Source organism: Suncus etruscus, chromosome 3 (assembly GCF_024139225.1).
Source record: "Suncus etruscus isolate mSunEtr1 chromosome 3, mSunEtr1.pri.cur, whole genome shotgun sequence".
In the NCBI taxonomy this organism is placed as follows: Eukaryota; Metazoa; Chordata; class Mammalia; order Eulipotyphla; family Soricidae; genus Suncus; species Suncus etruscus.
Window position 1 is genome coordinate 7,158,689 of NC_064850.1, and position 18,357 is coordinate 7,177,045.

Sequence of the window (18,357 nt, forward strand, 5' to 3'; positions counted from 1 at the left end):
CCTGCTGCTCCCCACAGCTCCCCTTTCTTTATTTACTATAAGCAAGCCATTGTTGGAGTTGCCCTTCAGGGCAGTGCTCAGTATTTGCAACTGCGCTGAATCTGCGCCAGGCTTTAGCAAGCCGCGAGCGGCAGGAAGGAGGTTTTTTTTTCCAGTTGCTCGAATTGATCGAAGTTGAGTGATGGTGGGGGAGGAGAATCTTCAGGAGCGTCTTTGGCTGTTCCGAGCTGTTGGTACATGACTGTTGGATGTTTCTTGGTGGCTTCATCAATCTGAGTTTTTACAAAGCTGGTGAGGCGGCGAAAAGCCCAGGGGCCAAAGGAAATGAGCAGCATGAAGCCAATGAAGGGTCCCAGAAAAGCTGGGAGCAATGTAGATAACCACGGAGTGGTAAAAAACCAGTTCTTGTACCAACTCTCACTCTGATCAATCTCCCTACGTCTTTTCTCTAGACTTTTTTCAACTCTTTTTATGCTATCTCTAACCAAACCTGTTTCATCTTTGAACACACAACATTCTTCTTTCAAGGTGGCGCAAATTCCCCCTTCCTTCAAAAATGCAAGGTTAAGACCACGGCGATTTTGGAGGACCATTTCTGCAAGAGAATTAACAGTGTTAGTTAAATGTTTAAGTCCTTGTTTAAGTTCAGCAATATCGGAGTCTACCTTGCGTTGAAGAACCGCTAGGTGGCGGTATTGATCATGGGTTTGAACGAGGGAAGCGATGCCAGTGCCGGCGCCAGTGGCGCCAAGAGCAAGGAGGACGCCAACGGTGAGGGCCGTGATGGGCTCGCGTTTTGCGCGGCGGTAGCCAGGGCCGGGCAGGTGAGACAGTAACAGATCCTCGGTGTGGTGGACGGAGAGGTTCCAATAGCCATCGCCAGGTTTTTGCATCCCCAGGCTTTACAAAAGTAGTAGGAGGCGTCACCACACTTGGAGGAGAGGGAGCGATCACGGTGATCCCCGGGACAGGTGTAAACAACCTCAGCGCGAAGGTTTTCGCGGGCCGCGCGATTGCCGCATCCAAATTGAGCTTCATTGAGGGAATCGACTGGGTAATCGCGAGGGAGGAAAAAGAAAGGGGTACCCCAGACCTCGCTAGCCCCAAGGGCAAGGGCGCAGAGGTCAACGTGAAGGGGGTCCCAGGGGGGTGCGGTGCCGAGGGTACTGGTCTAATGTTCGCATCTACAGCGTGCTGAAGCTGGTAGAAGGACTCAGATGAGCGGACCATGGAGTAGATACCAGTACCAGCACCGGCAGCACCAAGTCCGAGCAGCACAGCAATGGTCACAGCAGAAACAGGTTCTCGTTTATGGCGTAGCAAGGAGGAGTTAGTGGTGAAGAGGGGAAGATCTTCCATTGGGTGAACAGAGAGGCGAGGCAACAGCAAAACTAACACGCAGTAGTCTTTGTGGGCAAGAAAAATTTCAGGAACCAAGATAGGGGTCAAACCAGTAGAGTAAGCAAAATAGGTACCATTGGGGGACAAAACATAGGAGTTGTTATGATTAACAACATAGGTTTTATTACAAACATCAATCAATTGAAGGGGAGGGAGCATATGGGGTTCCAGAATGCAAAGGCCAACACCTACAACTTGACCCAGAGTTATGCCTTGGCCAGGGTCAAGGTCCCAGGCAATGGAGGGCTGATTCTGTAGAGGGATAGGAGTACCAAAAACAGCCAATCTTTTATAAAATGGAGGCTGGGAGGAATAGCAAATCCAACATTTTTCATATGCAGGGTTAGTAATGGTGGAGGCAGAGGCATTAATCATATCAAGAATAAGCTGTGAGGAGGAAACTGGACCAGAGGGGAGAGTAGGCTGAAAAAAGGTGATAGGTGTAAGAAAATAGTTGGGGGAAGGCGTGTGGGTAAGATAGGGTGACCTTGGTTTACAGGCAGAAGACACAGCAATATATATTACACAAGTTATTTTTGAATATTACGGGAATGCTTTCTGACTTCTGTGAGACTTCAGCATTCAAAAATTTTATAATTAACAATTGCCAGTTTTTTTTTTTTTTAAAAACTTTTAAACTGAACCTAAATGATTTTTCTTTTTTTTTTTTTTTTTTTTTTTGTGGTTTTTGGGTCACACCCGGCAGTGCTCAGGGGTTATTCCTGGCTCCAGGCTCAGAAATTGCTCCTGGCAGGCACGGGAGGACCATATATGGGACGCCGGGATTCGAACCGATGACCTCCTGCATGAGAGGCAAACGCCTTACCTCCATGCTATCTCTCCGGCCCCTAAATGATTTTTCTTAAACTTCTTAGTTATTATCTTAAAGCTAGATGCTTCTTTTTCTAGCCACATATCCATATTCTTATGGCCTTAACTTACACATAGCAGAAAAGCTGGATGATTGCAAAGTCCAGAAATTCTCCAGGGAAAAGTTATCCCCGATGGCCATTGAGAAATCTGGGGTTTACCATGCTCTACACTTTCTGCTATGTTGTCAGAAGGACAAAGCTAGCTTAACACATGATTTTTAGCAGGATGTTACAGTGTTTCAGATGACCAGACTGAACCAAGTTGAAAAAAAAATTAATTGAAATTTCAAAAATGGATAAGGCTTTAAAAATTGTATTTATCATGAAATGTAGAAATAACAAATAAATAGACAAAACAAAACAACACTAAACACAACATTGTGGCCACTTTCATTCATTACAACACACACATAAACAGACAAAAGGATCGATCCAAAACTTTTTTTTTTTTTTTTTTTTTTTTTTGTAGAAAAACTTTTAGTTGTTTGAAGTACTTAATGTAGCTGGAGTGGAACTTTGCTGAAAATAAATTTTAAGGTTTAGATTTAGCATAAAACATTTTTAAAATAATACTAATTTGAAGTATAAAACATTAAATAAAATGGTTAATGAGCACTGTAAAAAGAGTTTGCACTTTGAAGTATGATATCATTTGCTGTAAATAAAAAGGTTTTCTTTAAATTGTTTTCACAGTAGAACAGTAAGACAGCTGCAATAAAGTGTTAAAATTTTTATGATTAAACACAATAGCATGAACTATGATTATTAAAGGTATGAAAAACTGACTTTCTGATTACACTTAAAGGATAGTTGTTTTAATGCAAAGGTAAAGAACCATTGCTGTAGCACAAAATTAAAACTAAGTGTATTATGAAGCACACCTGGGTGTTAATTGTGCAATAATATTAACTATATTATTTAAAAAGGCTAATCACATTATTTTCCACATAATTTTTTTTAAATACCTTAAAAATTAAAATAAATTTTCTAATAGAAATATAAAAGAATTAAATTATAATACTTGTGTGTTCGTTTAAATTTTAAAACACCAAAAGGTTTTTATTTTACTGATAATTTGTTATTACAAATGACAGAATTATGACCTTGCTCTAAAATTTCTGAGAGGCATGAAAAAAGGGAGTGTATTGCTGTTATCTCCCTGTTGCTTTTTCTCCTTAGAGAATTTTTTAACCCTTACAGACCTGAATTTAGAAGGTTTTCTAATTTCCAATGTTTTAATAATTACAACACCAAATGCACAAAACTTAATTACACAAATGCTTTTAGAAAAAGCACGCTTATGCTGCATAATTTAATTCACAAACTTCACAATTATTTGAGGCCTCTTATGAGACACAACAAAATTCTGACAATTTTTACTATATATTTTACATGAACAGTTTCTGAATTCTTTTAATTCTACCAACTGTGGTCTTTATCTTAGAAAAACATTTTAGGACTGCAATACTACCCTAAGGGATGTGGAGGTTCCACCCTGCTCGCTGATTGCTGAAGTGGCAGCCTGGCCAGGAGGGTGGGGGGGAAGCAGGTGTCGGGGAGCTGCTGGAACACCTGCTCTGGGGAGCGAATTCCAGGCATGGAGGGCAGCAAGAGCCGTGTTGGCAAGCTGGGACCTGGAAAGTGTGTGCTGTGCCTTTAAGGTATGAAAAGGGGCGAGGCCAGCTATAGAAGCGTAGAGATTAGACAGGGTCCGGACCCCCCCCCCCCAATCAGGACAATTGGGGGAGGGAGCAGGATCCTGGCCATCCTCACCATGATTTATGGAGGCTGGGTCAGCTGCTGCAGCCGGTGTCCGCTTACCTAACAGCAAGGGCCTGAGCGCGAGTCCGGGGTCTGGTGGGTGTGTGAATGGGGGCAAACGGGGCAGGCACAGGCTCATTGAAAAAGGGGAACAAATCTGGGAGAGGAATGATCAGCCCGAAGTTGGGCGATCTGGTGGCGGATGGAGAGAGAGCCAGCAGCAGCCTGTGAACGAGTAACCATAGGGTGAGAGGAGGCAAAGGAAGCAGCCGGGGAGGAATGGGGAGGATTAGGCAAGGGCGGGGGCGCAGGCAGAGAAGGCTCGGATGTGGGATGGAGAATAGCGGGGAAAGCTTGGAGGGGCACAGAGGCCGGTGAGGGAGGGGGGGGGGCAACATGGGAGAGGATGCGGTCTAGAGAAGAACAGATTTTATCCATAGCAGACTGAAACTGCAAAGGAGTCGGCTGGGAGGGAGCGGCAGAGTTAGGGGGAGGGGGCAATGGCTGTGAGCGGGAATCGTAGGCGGCAGCAGCTTGTTCCAGAGTGGCCTCGTCCTCGGGAGAGAGGTGATCGGGGGACGGGGCACGGGTAAGAGGAAGGAAAGAGGAAGTGGAGGAAGAAACAGGAGCAGCGGGTGCAGAAGGAGGGGGGGGGAACGTAGGGAGGGGGCTGAGAGACGGCGGAGGCACCATCCCGAGAAGGAGTGGGGGACGCAGGTGTGTGAGAACGGGAGGCAGAGGCTAGAACCGCTTCTCCTGCTTTAAGAATATCGGCGCAGGAGGAAGAAATGGGGGCAGCGGTGATGATGCCGTCAAGAAGCTGCCAGTATATAAGAATACAGTCCTTAAAGGCAGGGTCATTCTGCTTATCACAGAAGGCAGCGAGATCATCACCTATGGTAAGCCAGGTGGAACGGGCAATTTTCGGTGCAGTGAAAGCAAACCACGGGGAGGCACGGTGGACAACATTAAGGAACTGGCAAAGATTAGCCTTAGAGACATGGACCTTACGAGAAACAAGCTCATCTTGGAGCGACTGAAGGAAACGGGCCTCCGCGCTAAGGGCGGAGCCCATAATGAGGAGGAGAGGAAGAACTAGCCCGGAGGCGAGAGAGTAGCCAAAAGGCGAGAGTAGCCCGAAGGTGGGGGCCGACGAATGGGCGACAAATGTCGCGAGAGTGCATGCACGGGGAAAGACCGCACACGTCCCGGGGGCACAACTCACCCAGACGTGAGGGATTCCGAAGAACGGGTCGGCCGATAAGGAGAATGGAGACACCAACGTTGGGCGCCAGATGCGGCTCCCTGTGGGGGATCCCCGTGAGGGGTTCCTAGCTCTAGCTGACCGGCAGTCAGAGCTGTCCCAAAGGTGGCCACACAACGTGGTGGGTGATTCTCCTGAGTACCTGTGGAAGCAAAAGGTTAGTAATGACTCATGACTCAGTGAGAGACTAAGAGCACTTTATTTCGGGCAGCATACAATTATATACTATCAGCCAAAAGGGGAACTGGGAGGGGGGAACATGAGTTGCACCAATCATCATCTGCCAAGACAGTCTTTACACACTGCCCAGGAGGGGAAGGGGTGGAAAACCACAAGGCACGGATGTCACGTACACAGCCAGATGGAATGTTAGATAAAGAGGAACATATGAAAACATAAGTTGAACATTTGCGTACACAAAGTTCTGGTAAATGTTAAACCTTTCAGTGAACCTTAAAGAGAATGTTCTGTTATATGTCTAACTTTTCTCATGGCCATGGAATGTATTGGTCAGAGTGAGAGCAGGCTCAGAACCGCCAGTCCCTATTATTTTTTTGCTGCACACATCTTGTTGGCCTTGCCTCAGCAGTTATCTGGTTTCTGTTATTCTTCTGTAGCAAGCTGCGGTCATCCAAGGTTCGACTGTAGAAGTGGGGGGATGTCCAGGGACATCTCCCTGCTGCTCCCCACACTTCGGCCCCCAGGTAAATTGAGTTTGAGACCCCTTATAAGGATAATCCTCAGGCTAGGAGCAATCTCTCAGTGCATAGCCAGGAGTAACCCTTGAGTGTTATCAGGTGTAGCCCCAAAACAAAACAAAACAAAACAAAACAAAAGAATAAATACAAATGGCCAAAAGGCACATGAAAAAATGTTCCACATCACTAATCATCAGGGAGATGCAAATGAAAACTACAATGAGGTACCATCTCACACCATAGATACTGGCACACATCACAAAGAACAAGAACAATCAGTGCTGGTGGGGATGTGGAGAGAAAGGAACTCTTATTCACTGCTGGTTGGAATGCCTTCTAGTCCAGCCCTTATGTAAAACAATGTGGAGATTCCCCAAAACCTGTAAATTGAGTTCCCATATGATCCAACAATGCCACTCCTAGAGATATACCCTAGGAATTCAAAAATGCAATACAAAAAAAATCCCTTCCTCACACCTATATTTATTGCAGCGCTATTTACAATAGCCAGACTCTGAAAACAACCAAGATGTCCTTCAACAGATGAATGGCTAAAGAAACTGTGTACATATACACAATGGAATATTATGCAGCTATCGGGAGAGATGAAGTCACAAAATTTTTCTGTCTGGATGTATATGGAATCTGTTATGCTGAGTGAAATAAGTAAGAGGGAGAGAGATACAGAATAGTCTCTATGGGTTTTAAGAAAATTAAAAGACATTATTGAAATAATTCCCAGAGATGAGGGCTGGAAGGACAAGCTCACAATATGAAGCTCAAAACAAAAAGTGGTGAGTGCAGTTAGAGAAATAACTACACTGAGAACTACCATAACAATGTCAATGATTGAGGGAAGTAGAAAGCCGGTCTCGAATACAGGTGGGGATGGGTGGGAGGGAGATGGGTTATTGGTGATGGGAATGTTGTACTGGTGAAGGGGGTGTTCCTATTATGACTGAAATCTAACTACAATCATGTTTGTAATCAGTGTTTAAATAAAGATATTAAAAAAGTAATCAGTGTTTAAATAAAGATATAAATAAAAGTTCTATAAAATATTTATTCTTGACATATGTAAAAATAAAGTGTTTCAAACTTTAAAAACATTTATTGTTTAGTTATTAAATTGAGTGTTTAAATTATTTTGTATACCAGTATATTTCCAGATAGATATTTTACAACTACTCTCCCAGTAAGGCTCCATATATGTATGTATGTATATATATATATATATATATATATATATATATATATATATATATAGTTTTGATATCATAAGTTGTTGAATTAAATAATTAACGATGGGGCTGGATGGTGGTGGGTGGCATTCCAGGCCACGTGGCTTCACAACCCCCATTCAGCCGGCGGGTTCCAGGCCCAGGTGAATGGCAGAATCAAGACTCACTCACAGGCAGGCATCAGGAAGCATCAGCTTTATTCATGCCCAATTCACCACATGTGTGTGGCCTATCTCATAACCTTTCAAGCATTCAGCCATTCTAGGCTACCCTGCATCTTAATTCCTTTCAGCCATTTTCCCTTTGGCCTCCATCCTGGTCCAAGACCAAAAGAGGCAGAGACCCAGAAGCCAGAGAACTCAGCAGGGCCAAGCCATAATCCCCTGGCTCAAGGGTTTATCTACCTATTCCAAGACCCCTCCCAGGAATGGGCGGGGTCTAGCAGGTAAGGTCACACCTAATATTCAGTTCCCAAGACCCCTCCCAGAAATGGGTGGGTCTCAGGTAGCTACACCTAAATCCAGGGTCTCAGATAGGTACACCTACAATAAGTATTAATTTTTACTTAATAAAATTTGTCCATTTTTATTATGTTTTCAACTTTCATATATTTAAATGCTTTATGGTACCCTAGATTACAAAGATAACCTCTCCTGTTTTATTTTAGTTTTGAATAGGGAATATCTCAGCAGTACTCAGGAACCATAGAGGCATAACTGATGGTGTTCAAGGGATTGTGAAAGCCTGAGGCTCAATCTCAGGGGCTGTCTCATGCTGGACATTTACCAATTGAGTTATCTTTCTGTCACCTCCCATGATTTAATAATATGTAATATCTATTTAGATATATGATTTATTTTATTCTATTTTTATAAGGTATATATTACTGAGATTTATCTTTTGTATATGTGTATCCAAGTTATTCCAGCATAATTTGAAAAAGCCATCATTTTTTATTGAATTACTTTGACAACTTGTTTTAAAACTAAAAATCCAAGCTACTGACAGAACTTTACAAGAAAAAACATCTAATCCCATCAAAAAATGGGGAGAAGAAATGAACCGACACTTTGACAAAGAAGAAATAGAAATAGCCAAAAGGCACATGAAAAAATGCTCCACATCACTAATCATCAGGGACATGCAAATCAAAACAACTATGAGGTACCACCTCACACCACAGAGATTGGCACATATCACAAAGAATGAGAACAAGTAGTGCTGACAGGGATGTGGAGAGAATGGAACTCGTATGCACTGCTGGTGGGAATGCCGTCTAGTCCAACCATTATAGAAAGCAATATGGAGATTCCTGCAAAAACTGGAAATTGAGCTCCCATACATTCCAGCTATACCACTTCTAGGGATATACTTTAGGAACACAAAAAATACAATACAAAAATACCTTCCTCACACCTATATTCATTGCAGTGCTATTTACCATAGCAAGACTCTGGAAACAACCAAGATGTCCTTCAACAGATGAATGGCTAAAGAAACTGTGTACATATACACAGTGGAATATTATGCAGTAGTTAGGAGAGATAAAGTCATGAAATTTTTCTATACATGGATGTACATGGAATCTATTATGCTGAGTGAAATAAGTCAGAGGGAGAGAGATAGACAGAATAGTCTCACTCATCTATGGGTTTTAAGAAAAATAAAAGACATTCTTGCAATAATTTTTAGAGACAAAAAAGAGGAGGACTAGAAGTTCCAGCTCACTACATAAAGCTCACCACAAAAAGTGGTGAGTGCAGTTAGAGAAATAACTACAGTGAGAACTATCCTAACAATGTGAATGAATGAGGGAAGTAGAAAGACTGTCTAGAGCACAGGCAGGGGTGGGGTGGGGAGGAGGGAGATTTGGGACATTGGTGAGGGGAATGTTGCACTGGTGAAGGGGCATGTTCTTTACATGACTGAAACACAACCACAATCATATTTGTAATCAAGGTATTTAAATAAAGATATTAAAAAAAGAAAAAAACTATATTTATAAGGAACATAATATGGAACATGATCTTTCACAGAGGTACTCAAACTGATTTGACCTACTGCCCCATTTTTCAAAAACAAATAAATAAACAAAAGAACTCAAGCTCTCCCTCTGATAGCTACATTCATTAAACGAAAGAGTATGTCCCAGTTTCTCAAAGACTACCCAGCCTCTTTGGAGCATTTCCAAGAGGGTGGTATCATCCACACTGAGAAATACATATTTTTTGTTTGTTTGGTTTTGGATCACACCCAGTAGCGCTCAGGGGTTCCTCCTGGCTCTCCACTCAGAAATCACCCCTGGCAGGGATGAGGGACCATATGGGATGCCAGGATTCGAACCTCCATCCTTCTGGATGTAAGGCAAATGTCCTACCTCCATGCTATCTCTCTGGCCCCGAGAAATACAGATTTATTTACTCACCAACATCATCAGATCCTATATATTTTCAGTTTATGTATTAAAATGTATATAGCATAATTTCTCTAAATCTATCCTTTCCAAAAGTATTTTTACTCTTCTGCCTAAATAATACAATCATCCTATAGTTACAACCAAACTAGAGGGGTTATTATTAAAATTGCACATATCCACAGTTAAATAAGGAACAGATTTCTTTGTTGACTATTCCATGTTCTATTAGTACTTCAGTATTTGCTGGTATTTATCATAATCTGTATTTAGTATTCAATTTGCACACTTTGTACTTGTCTTGTAGTTTTATATTTAAATTATATGTTTTAAAGATTGTTTCAAATGGTATTTTAAATATTATCTTCTTCATAACTAATATAGAGAAAGATAATCTATGGACCAAAGTTTACTCTTATAAAAACACTCAAATATAGAATATAGTAGTGTTAACTGTAGCCACAGTTCTTTATATTTATTCATGTTTAGTATGAAAGTTTTTATATTTTAATCAACATCTCCCTGTTCTTCACAGCAATGCTCATTAGTTGTTTGGGAGTGTGTTGTTTAATTTCCAAAAATTAGTAATTTTATTTAAAAAATTTGGGGTGATATGAGACCAGACCAGTCTATACTTGTGATTTATGTTCACTCTGTGCTCAGGGATTATTTCTGGTACTTCTTACACCTGTCAGGGATCCAAACTTGCATTACAAGTCAAGTGACTTACCTGTTATACTATCTTCTTGAGGTCTTCTTTTTCCTCCTATTATTGATTTATTATATACCTTTTGTTAGAAAATTATACAATTATTTAATTTAAATCTTACATTTTTAAGACTTGTTTCATTATGTAATATTCAGTTACCCTAGAAAATATTCCATTAATCTTGGGGAAAATATATAATCTGCTGATATTGGGTAGAAAGTACTGCATTTGCTCATTAGCTCATTTGACCTAAAATATAGATTAAGTCTGATGTTTTATTATTAATTTTCTTCTGAAAGATCTATCCATTATTAAAAGTGTCACAGTAAAGTCCCTTACTGTTATTTTTAAATTTTCTATTCAGGTAATATTGACTTAGAACTATAGACTGATTTCAGATATACATTTAAATCTCTGTATATGTCACATCATAGTCTTTACCAGTTTTCTTTTTGTCTACCAACTAACATTTTTCCTCTATTATATTTGCATTGTCATTACTCTCTTTGAATCTGCCAGTATTTACCCATGACATGTAAGAGATATTATATATCTGTACATTTTAATTACTGAGCTCTGTGAATAATCTGTCATTTTATGATTTTTCTACTGTTACACTATTAGACATAGTCTACTTCATTTGATATTCTATAGATTCCTTCTCTCTTTTTTACCTCCCTTTCTAGGTTGAGAATATGGAGGTGGACAGCTAAATGGGGTAGCTGCAAGTGAGCCCAGCAGGTTAGGACAGTAACAATAGACATGACTATAAACAGATTCAACTGCATCAGTGGTCCTGGATCTTGTGACAAGATCAATATGTAAACTTTATATTCACAGGAACATAAAGTTCATCCTTGCCATCTAACCATTAGATGAAATCAGAAGATGCTCGTGACACCCTGGCTTCACATAGGATCTCTGCAAAAATCAAGATCTCTAATTACAAATATGTGTCTGTAACAACTGTAATTAAGGAGAACTTTTTCTGAGAGCATAAAGACCTTGGGGTTGGACATTTAGTATGCACGGAGCCTGTAGTAGTAGTTGGTCTTATAACAGGATGCTTCGTGGGTAGAGATACTCTGTTTTTATAAGCCAAGGGTATTTCCTTTCTAATTTCCCCAACTTTTGTTGTACCTTTGCAAAAACAAACAAATAAACAAAAAACCCTGCCACCTCCCATTTTCTATTAATTTTATTTGTAGCTCCTAGATAAGGGACCTGCCTTTTTTATAGAACTTTAGGACATGAATTATTTTGTAATACTTCATATTTCTGCTTTGTTGCAAGTCAGCCCCTGAAGAAGTTGATTGATGGAAGGATGGAGGATAAGGCCTTTCTCCTCCAGCTCCGACCACGTGTCTGTTACCCTGTTCAGTCGGCGGTTCTGAGGTGAATGCGGCGGGAAGAAAGCCAACAGGCAGTCAGGCTTCCGAAGAAAACAGCTCTTTATTCCGTGAAGAGGCCGAAGCCAAAAGGCCTAAGAATAGGCCCCAGGAAAAAAGCCCCTCACCTTCCACAGACCGTTGCTTTTATGCCCCAGAATCAGGTACCACCCAATGGTGGGATCAGGTACCACCCAATGGTGGGAGCAGAATACCAGGTCACCCCCTAGGGTAGGGCACAATCACTGATCAGGGTAGGGTCAGTAACATAATAATCCCATTAAAATGTTTACATACACAACATGCTTCTTTCTACAAACTGAGAAAAGGAAAAAAGAAAGTGTATATGGCCCAGAGGCAAAGTGATCTCAGGGGCAAAGTGGTCTCAGGTGCTTTGGGTGGTGAAAAAAAAAAATCAGAACTAAATATCCAAGTCAAAGTCAACGACAATAGAATCAAGAGACCCAAACTATAACAATCTAAACTTAAAATGGGCTTGTTACACTGGTAGGCAAAGGGGCTAAATGGGGAGGAAGGATGCATGCTGGGAACATTGATCGAGGGAGGTCAACGATGGTGGTGGGAATGGCCCTAATTCCTAATTCTACTGTCACTATATTGCCTGAAATACAACTTGTAATTCACAATGGTCTAAATAAAAATTTTAAATAAATAAATACATAAAGCTCATCATGGACATGATCATTACAAGAGTTGGGACTGGGTCATGCAGGAATCTCACTGGATAGATTAGCCATGATGCTGCTCAGAGATTGAAGAGTACATTGTAAAGAAACAAGTTTTAGTTTTATGTTCTTGTATTTTATAGGAGCAGAATCTGCCTGCTGGTACATATCTCAGATGCCAGTGAGGTTTGAAGAGAAAGGAGCAAAAAGGGAGTCAAGTGTCTGACTTCTTCAAACATGTAAACCTGTTGAATAAAAGCCAGCAGAATGTGCAGAGGTTTCTATATTCTGGTGATAAAATTAGCTTTTATTTCTTTAGTGACCACAATTTCTAGGGTCCTTGCAGAGCAAATCACACAAAGCCATATTCCCACTCTGTGACTTATAATATCTGCCCTTAGTTCTAGACATCTTGTATATGGTGAAACAGCAAATCCTTATGTAGTTACCATAAATCTTTTGAGAGGCCAAGGCACAAGTGTTTTTGTAAATCTTGCAATAATATACCGAATTCACTCAAAGCATTGTTACCTATAGATTAAACACTTTCTCAGTCCTCTATTAGAGAAAGGGGACTTTCTTTTGGTCCAATTGTGTCTGCTTATGTTTCTGGGCGGCATGCTGCTGTCATTCCCAGGAGGCAAAATTAAAATAAAATATTAAATAAAATTTCATTTTCCCCAAGGAAACTAACTACAAGGTCATCCTTTGCATCTTAAGGAGCTTCTAAACAATCTTAACTCCCCTGCCAGCTTTAAACATAACCTGAGAGTTACTTTATTACTTTTCCCCAGGGTTTTCATTTTAATTTGTAGAATGAATAGGGTGTGTTGTGATATTCGATCTTGTCTAATACTGAATGCCTTGCAGTCAGTTTCTCATTTTCTTTCTCATGTTTACTGATCTTTAAAAAATAAATACTGAATGTTATGACATACAGAGATTAAAGAAAGACTGAATATGGTTACTTTTGCTCTGATGATTAATTCTTATTCTACTATACCAGGTTTCCTTTCCATAGACTGAAACTTCTACTTCTCTTATTTTCTAGTTACTATTTTTAGCAGACTCCTCTGCAATTACACAGTTTAGGAATTACCAAAGGACTGGCAATTTTTATATTTTGCTTGAATATTTTGGAACTTTCATAGATGTTCCCATTTTTCTCCAGACTCTTCTTTTGCTAATTTTTTTATCTTGTGTACTGGTCTCAAATGTTATATTTTGGTATATAAAATCAGTATCGGTTAGGTCATATTTCTCTGGTATAACTGAGCTGTGAAAAAATTAAGAAGAACATCAGACAACAAACTTTGCATCTATAAATCTTGCATGAATATTTTATATTCTCAAAGGAATCCTCCTCTCCAGTTTCTATCTGCTTTTATCCTTTGTATAGTTGGTTGGTTTTACATGCGCCCTAAATTCTTTCTGGCATCTGTTTATGCTCTGTCTGACAGAGGTTCAGCTTGAGCAAGTCAGATTTCTGTTATTGAATCATGTAGCCTCCTGCACCATCATTTGTGTGGATCACATATGATAGTGAAGATTATAGAAGCTATTATTCAGGCCTCAGGTCTGCCTCCTTTGATTGTATGCTTAGATTTAATAGACAGAAATTAAACCCCATCCAAATTTGTTTTTAATTTAAAGCTAACTTCAGTCATTGAGCCATTAAGTTCATATGCCGCAATCTTGATTTTAAGGAATTATTTTCAGATGAAAGCAGGAAACAGTCTCCAGAGGTGCTGCTGCTGCTCTTTCTTTCTCCTCCCTTCTCTATGGTACTTGAGTCAGAGATTTATAAGAAAATAATTATCAGTGTGTCTGGATAGAAAATATCCCTCTTGAGCAGTGAGAGCATTTAAGAGCATTTCCTTTTGAATAAATTATGACCTTATAATAAATCTCTAGATATCACCAGATAATATTCCTATATAGAAACAAAACATTCCCATTCAAGTACCCATTATATCTATTGACTTCCTGTGCTCCCTCTCTCTCATGTTCTCTCTCTTGTGCTATCTCTCTTCCTTTCCTCCTCTCCCTTGATCTCTAAGGTTATTCCAACTTGTTATAATTCTTAGAGTTTGTAGAGAAACAGCATATAAGAAAATCTAGGAATTTATTTTAGAAACACAGAATACCAGTTTTTTTTTATAAAACTACTGAATCAGAAAGTGCATTTTAACAAAATCTTCAGAATCTGAGAAACACAAAACTAAATTATAGGCTGTATCTAATTATACATAAACAAGAACTTCTTAAACTATCTACTGATATTTAAATTTTTCATTTATTTGAGGTTTTATACATTGCAAATACATTTGTAATATGCACTAAAAGTATTAATATAAAAATAGAATGAAACAGATAAATACTGGTTTTCACTAGAGTTAATAAATATATAATTACATTTAAACATTTAATCAAAGTATATAAAATACAGTTATAAAAGCTACCTATACTGAATTTTATTATTAATATTCACATATCATACATTAAACATTTTTAAAAAATTATTAAACTTTATATAAAATTATTTTTGTGATAGTTTATTTGTAATGTAACACATAAAATATCTACTTAGGTCTTGATGATCCATTGCATTGCTTTCTTAGTCAGTATTTCTGCAAATATACTGTGTTTACTCACTTATTCATTAAATAGATTTGCAAAATATGAATAAATATGAGTGGGATAAATTCTCTTACCCAGTTTCTTCAATAAGGTTTATATTCTTATTTGCTCTACTAATATTGACATTTTAGAAAATACTTTTTCTTTGCATACTTGTTTTGGAAAACAACACCTCTTAATGTAAACAATTCAAATTTTATTTCCTTGTTAATTTAAATGCTAAGTTTAAAATGTTGAAAAACTTAAACCAACCACAATAGAATTTACATTAATTAATTTTTATGTTTTTTCTGTTTCATAGCTTTTGAATTAATGGTGATGGCTAATTTTAGAACATTGTTTCACAACATGTATTTTATATATGTAGCATATGAAATTCATACCATTTTAAATCTGAATTATGGTCTCAACCACTGAAAAGCATATTCACTATACTTCCAGATTTAATAATAATTGCAAATTATCCATAGACATTTCTAAGTGCAATTACTATAGTTATATTTTGAAAGATAGAATTTGTCTATATAAATCCATAAATCATGTTGATCAGTCTAAACTCCTGCTACTGAAAACTGATATCCCTAATGAACCAAGAAACAGTATTTTTTATTTCCAAATCCACTTTCCCTTTATTTCATTATTGGATCCTTGCGGTTTCCTGAGTAGTGGGAAATAACCCACAATCAAGTTAAAAAGAGAAAAAAAAAGACACAATGACTAGAAGGATAAAAATGACTGGATATCTACTTTATGCTAGTAAAATCTTATATCAGATACAAAGACAAAATGTTCAGATTGTAACTGGAAAAAACTATCGTAAGCAAATAATGTGCAGAGATGGGCAAAGACTGCTTTTGCCAAAATGGAGAGAACACTTTTAACTTCAAAGAAAAAGACATAAAGGACTAAGTGTACCTTATACATATCAAGAAGTTATTTTAGAAATTATAATGTTGACCAATATAAATACAGTTAATAAAGGGACACAGTATATAAAAATGCAATTATTTTTGCTGGAGATATATTGAGAGCATTATAAACATTATCTAGGCTGTCAATGTAGAAGTTATATGAATCAATAATGGTATAGATAAGGTCTCAACAAAGAAGCATAGCATTACATGATATAAGCAGAGAAATGTATTTTGATATAGACAAAAATTTATTTCACAATAAATACTTCTATTTCATTCTTTTTATTCTCTTTTTCCTTTCTTCATCTTCCTTCTTCCTTCTTTTCCTTTCATCATCATCTACCTCTTCTTCTTTATCTTCTTTTTCTTGTTCTTTATCTTATCTAAATTCGGTGAGTACCATATTGTTCATAGTAGTTTTCCCCCCCACAGGTACAAAACTGTTCATGATGATGTACTTTCAGTCATACAATGCATTATAGCCTTAACCAGTGCACATTTTCCCTAGTTTCCCTCATGTCTCCCCCAATACCAGTGTCAGTGAAAAATATACCCCCTTCCTTTCATTTTTTCTCTTTTAGACACTGTAGTAATACTGTTATTGAAGGGAGTATCATGCCTGTCACTTTATCTCCTTTCATGACCCACTTCTTGTCCAAAGTAATCATTTCTACCTATCATTGTCATTGTTCCTTCTCTTTCCTAACTGTGCATCGCCATTATATGTGGCAAGTTGCCAACCATGGACTGGCCCTCCTGTCCCTCATCTCTACTCTCTCTAGATATTATTATCATACTATCTCTTTTTATATACCACAAGTAAGGGATATCATTACAGGTCTATCCCTCTCCCTCTGACTCATTCTGTGCAGCATAAAGCTTTCCGTATTCATCCATATATATGTGAATTTCATGGCATTCTTCTTATTGTAAATATATATGTATATACATATATTTCTTAAAAGGTTTGAGATAGGTTATTTAAATATTGTTATTAATAGTGTTTCTTGTATACAATATACTATCACTGCATCCTCCCCCCTCAGTGACCTTTTCCTTCCACCATTACCTCAGGGACACCTGCCTCAACGTTTATCCCTCTGACAAATATGCATTCTTTGTATGTGTATATGGAACAATCTCAAGTATATATCACAACACATGTCTTAATAAATTTCTTAAGTTTTAAATTATAAGGACAGGAGAGATCGCTCCTGGCAGGTTCGAGGGACCATATGGGATGCTGGGATTCGAATCACCGTTCATTCTGGATCGGCTGCTTGCAAGTCAAACGCCCTACCACTGTGCTATCTCTCCGGCCCCACAGGAGGGATTTCTGTGCACAGAGCCAGGAGTAACTCCTAAGCACCACCGGGTGTGGCCCCCAAAATATTTAAATTATATCACACACCTTATTTAATCCTAATGGACTCAACAGCAGAAGGAAAACAGGAAAAGACTACTATAAATATTTATATATGCAAGGTGGCACTAGAATTTTTGGTGGTGGGTACAATGAGTCTGATATAATTATTTAATTATAAAACTAGACCCTGGGATTCGATGGCACTGAATATGACAAAAATTATTGAAAGATTAATAAATTTACAATAATAACAAAAAAGAATATTGCCTGACAGAATTTCTCAAAGGTGCCCTCTTTCATTTCTGTCCTTGTGAAATGATGAATTCTTTAAAAAAAAAAACACACACACAATTTTTCCAGATTTTGATTTATAGTTGATTAGCTTCCCAATGTCCTCCTTTTTTAACTAATCTTAATTCCAATCACAATGTGATAACCTTAGTATAAATACCTCCTCATAAATCTAACGAATGGATCAACCAGTCGTAGCAGTTTTTAATTCCCACTACCAAAGAATTATCTTTTCTCAGAATGTTGATGCAACTGAGAAAGAAACAAAAATACTTATTCCATTCTTTTTGTTGCTTAGATTTGTAATAGCACAAGTCTATAATAGCATCTGGAAAATTAGACAAGGTTTGAACATATCTTCCAAGTTGGATTGTGTATGACATTAAATAGATCTCAGACGTTGTCTTGAAGAATAGACAAGTATTTCTTATAAAGGAATGCATTGCAGAAGAAGAGGAAATAGGAAAAATTATAGAAGAAAAAATCCTTAAAGAAAATTTACAATAAATAGTTTACCAAATTCACCTACCAATGCTTCTGCTTAGCAAGTACCACAGTAAGAGGCTTGAAGTTTGAAACCTGGACTAACTCTGAAACTTCTTGAATAGAAATTTTCATGCTGCTTTATTTGCTTGAAGGCAATTTTATGACAAGAAACCATAGAAGTCACAATAAATATACCACTGACAAGAGTGACACCTCTTCAATATGAG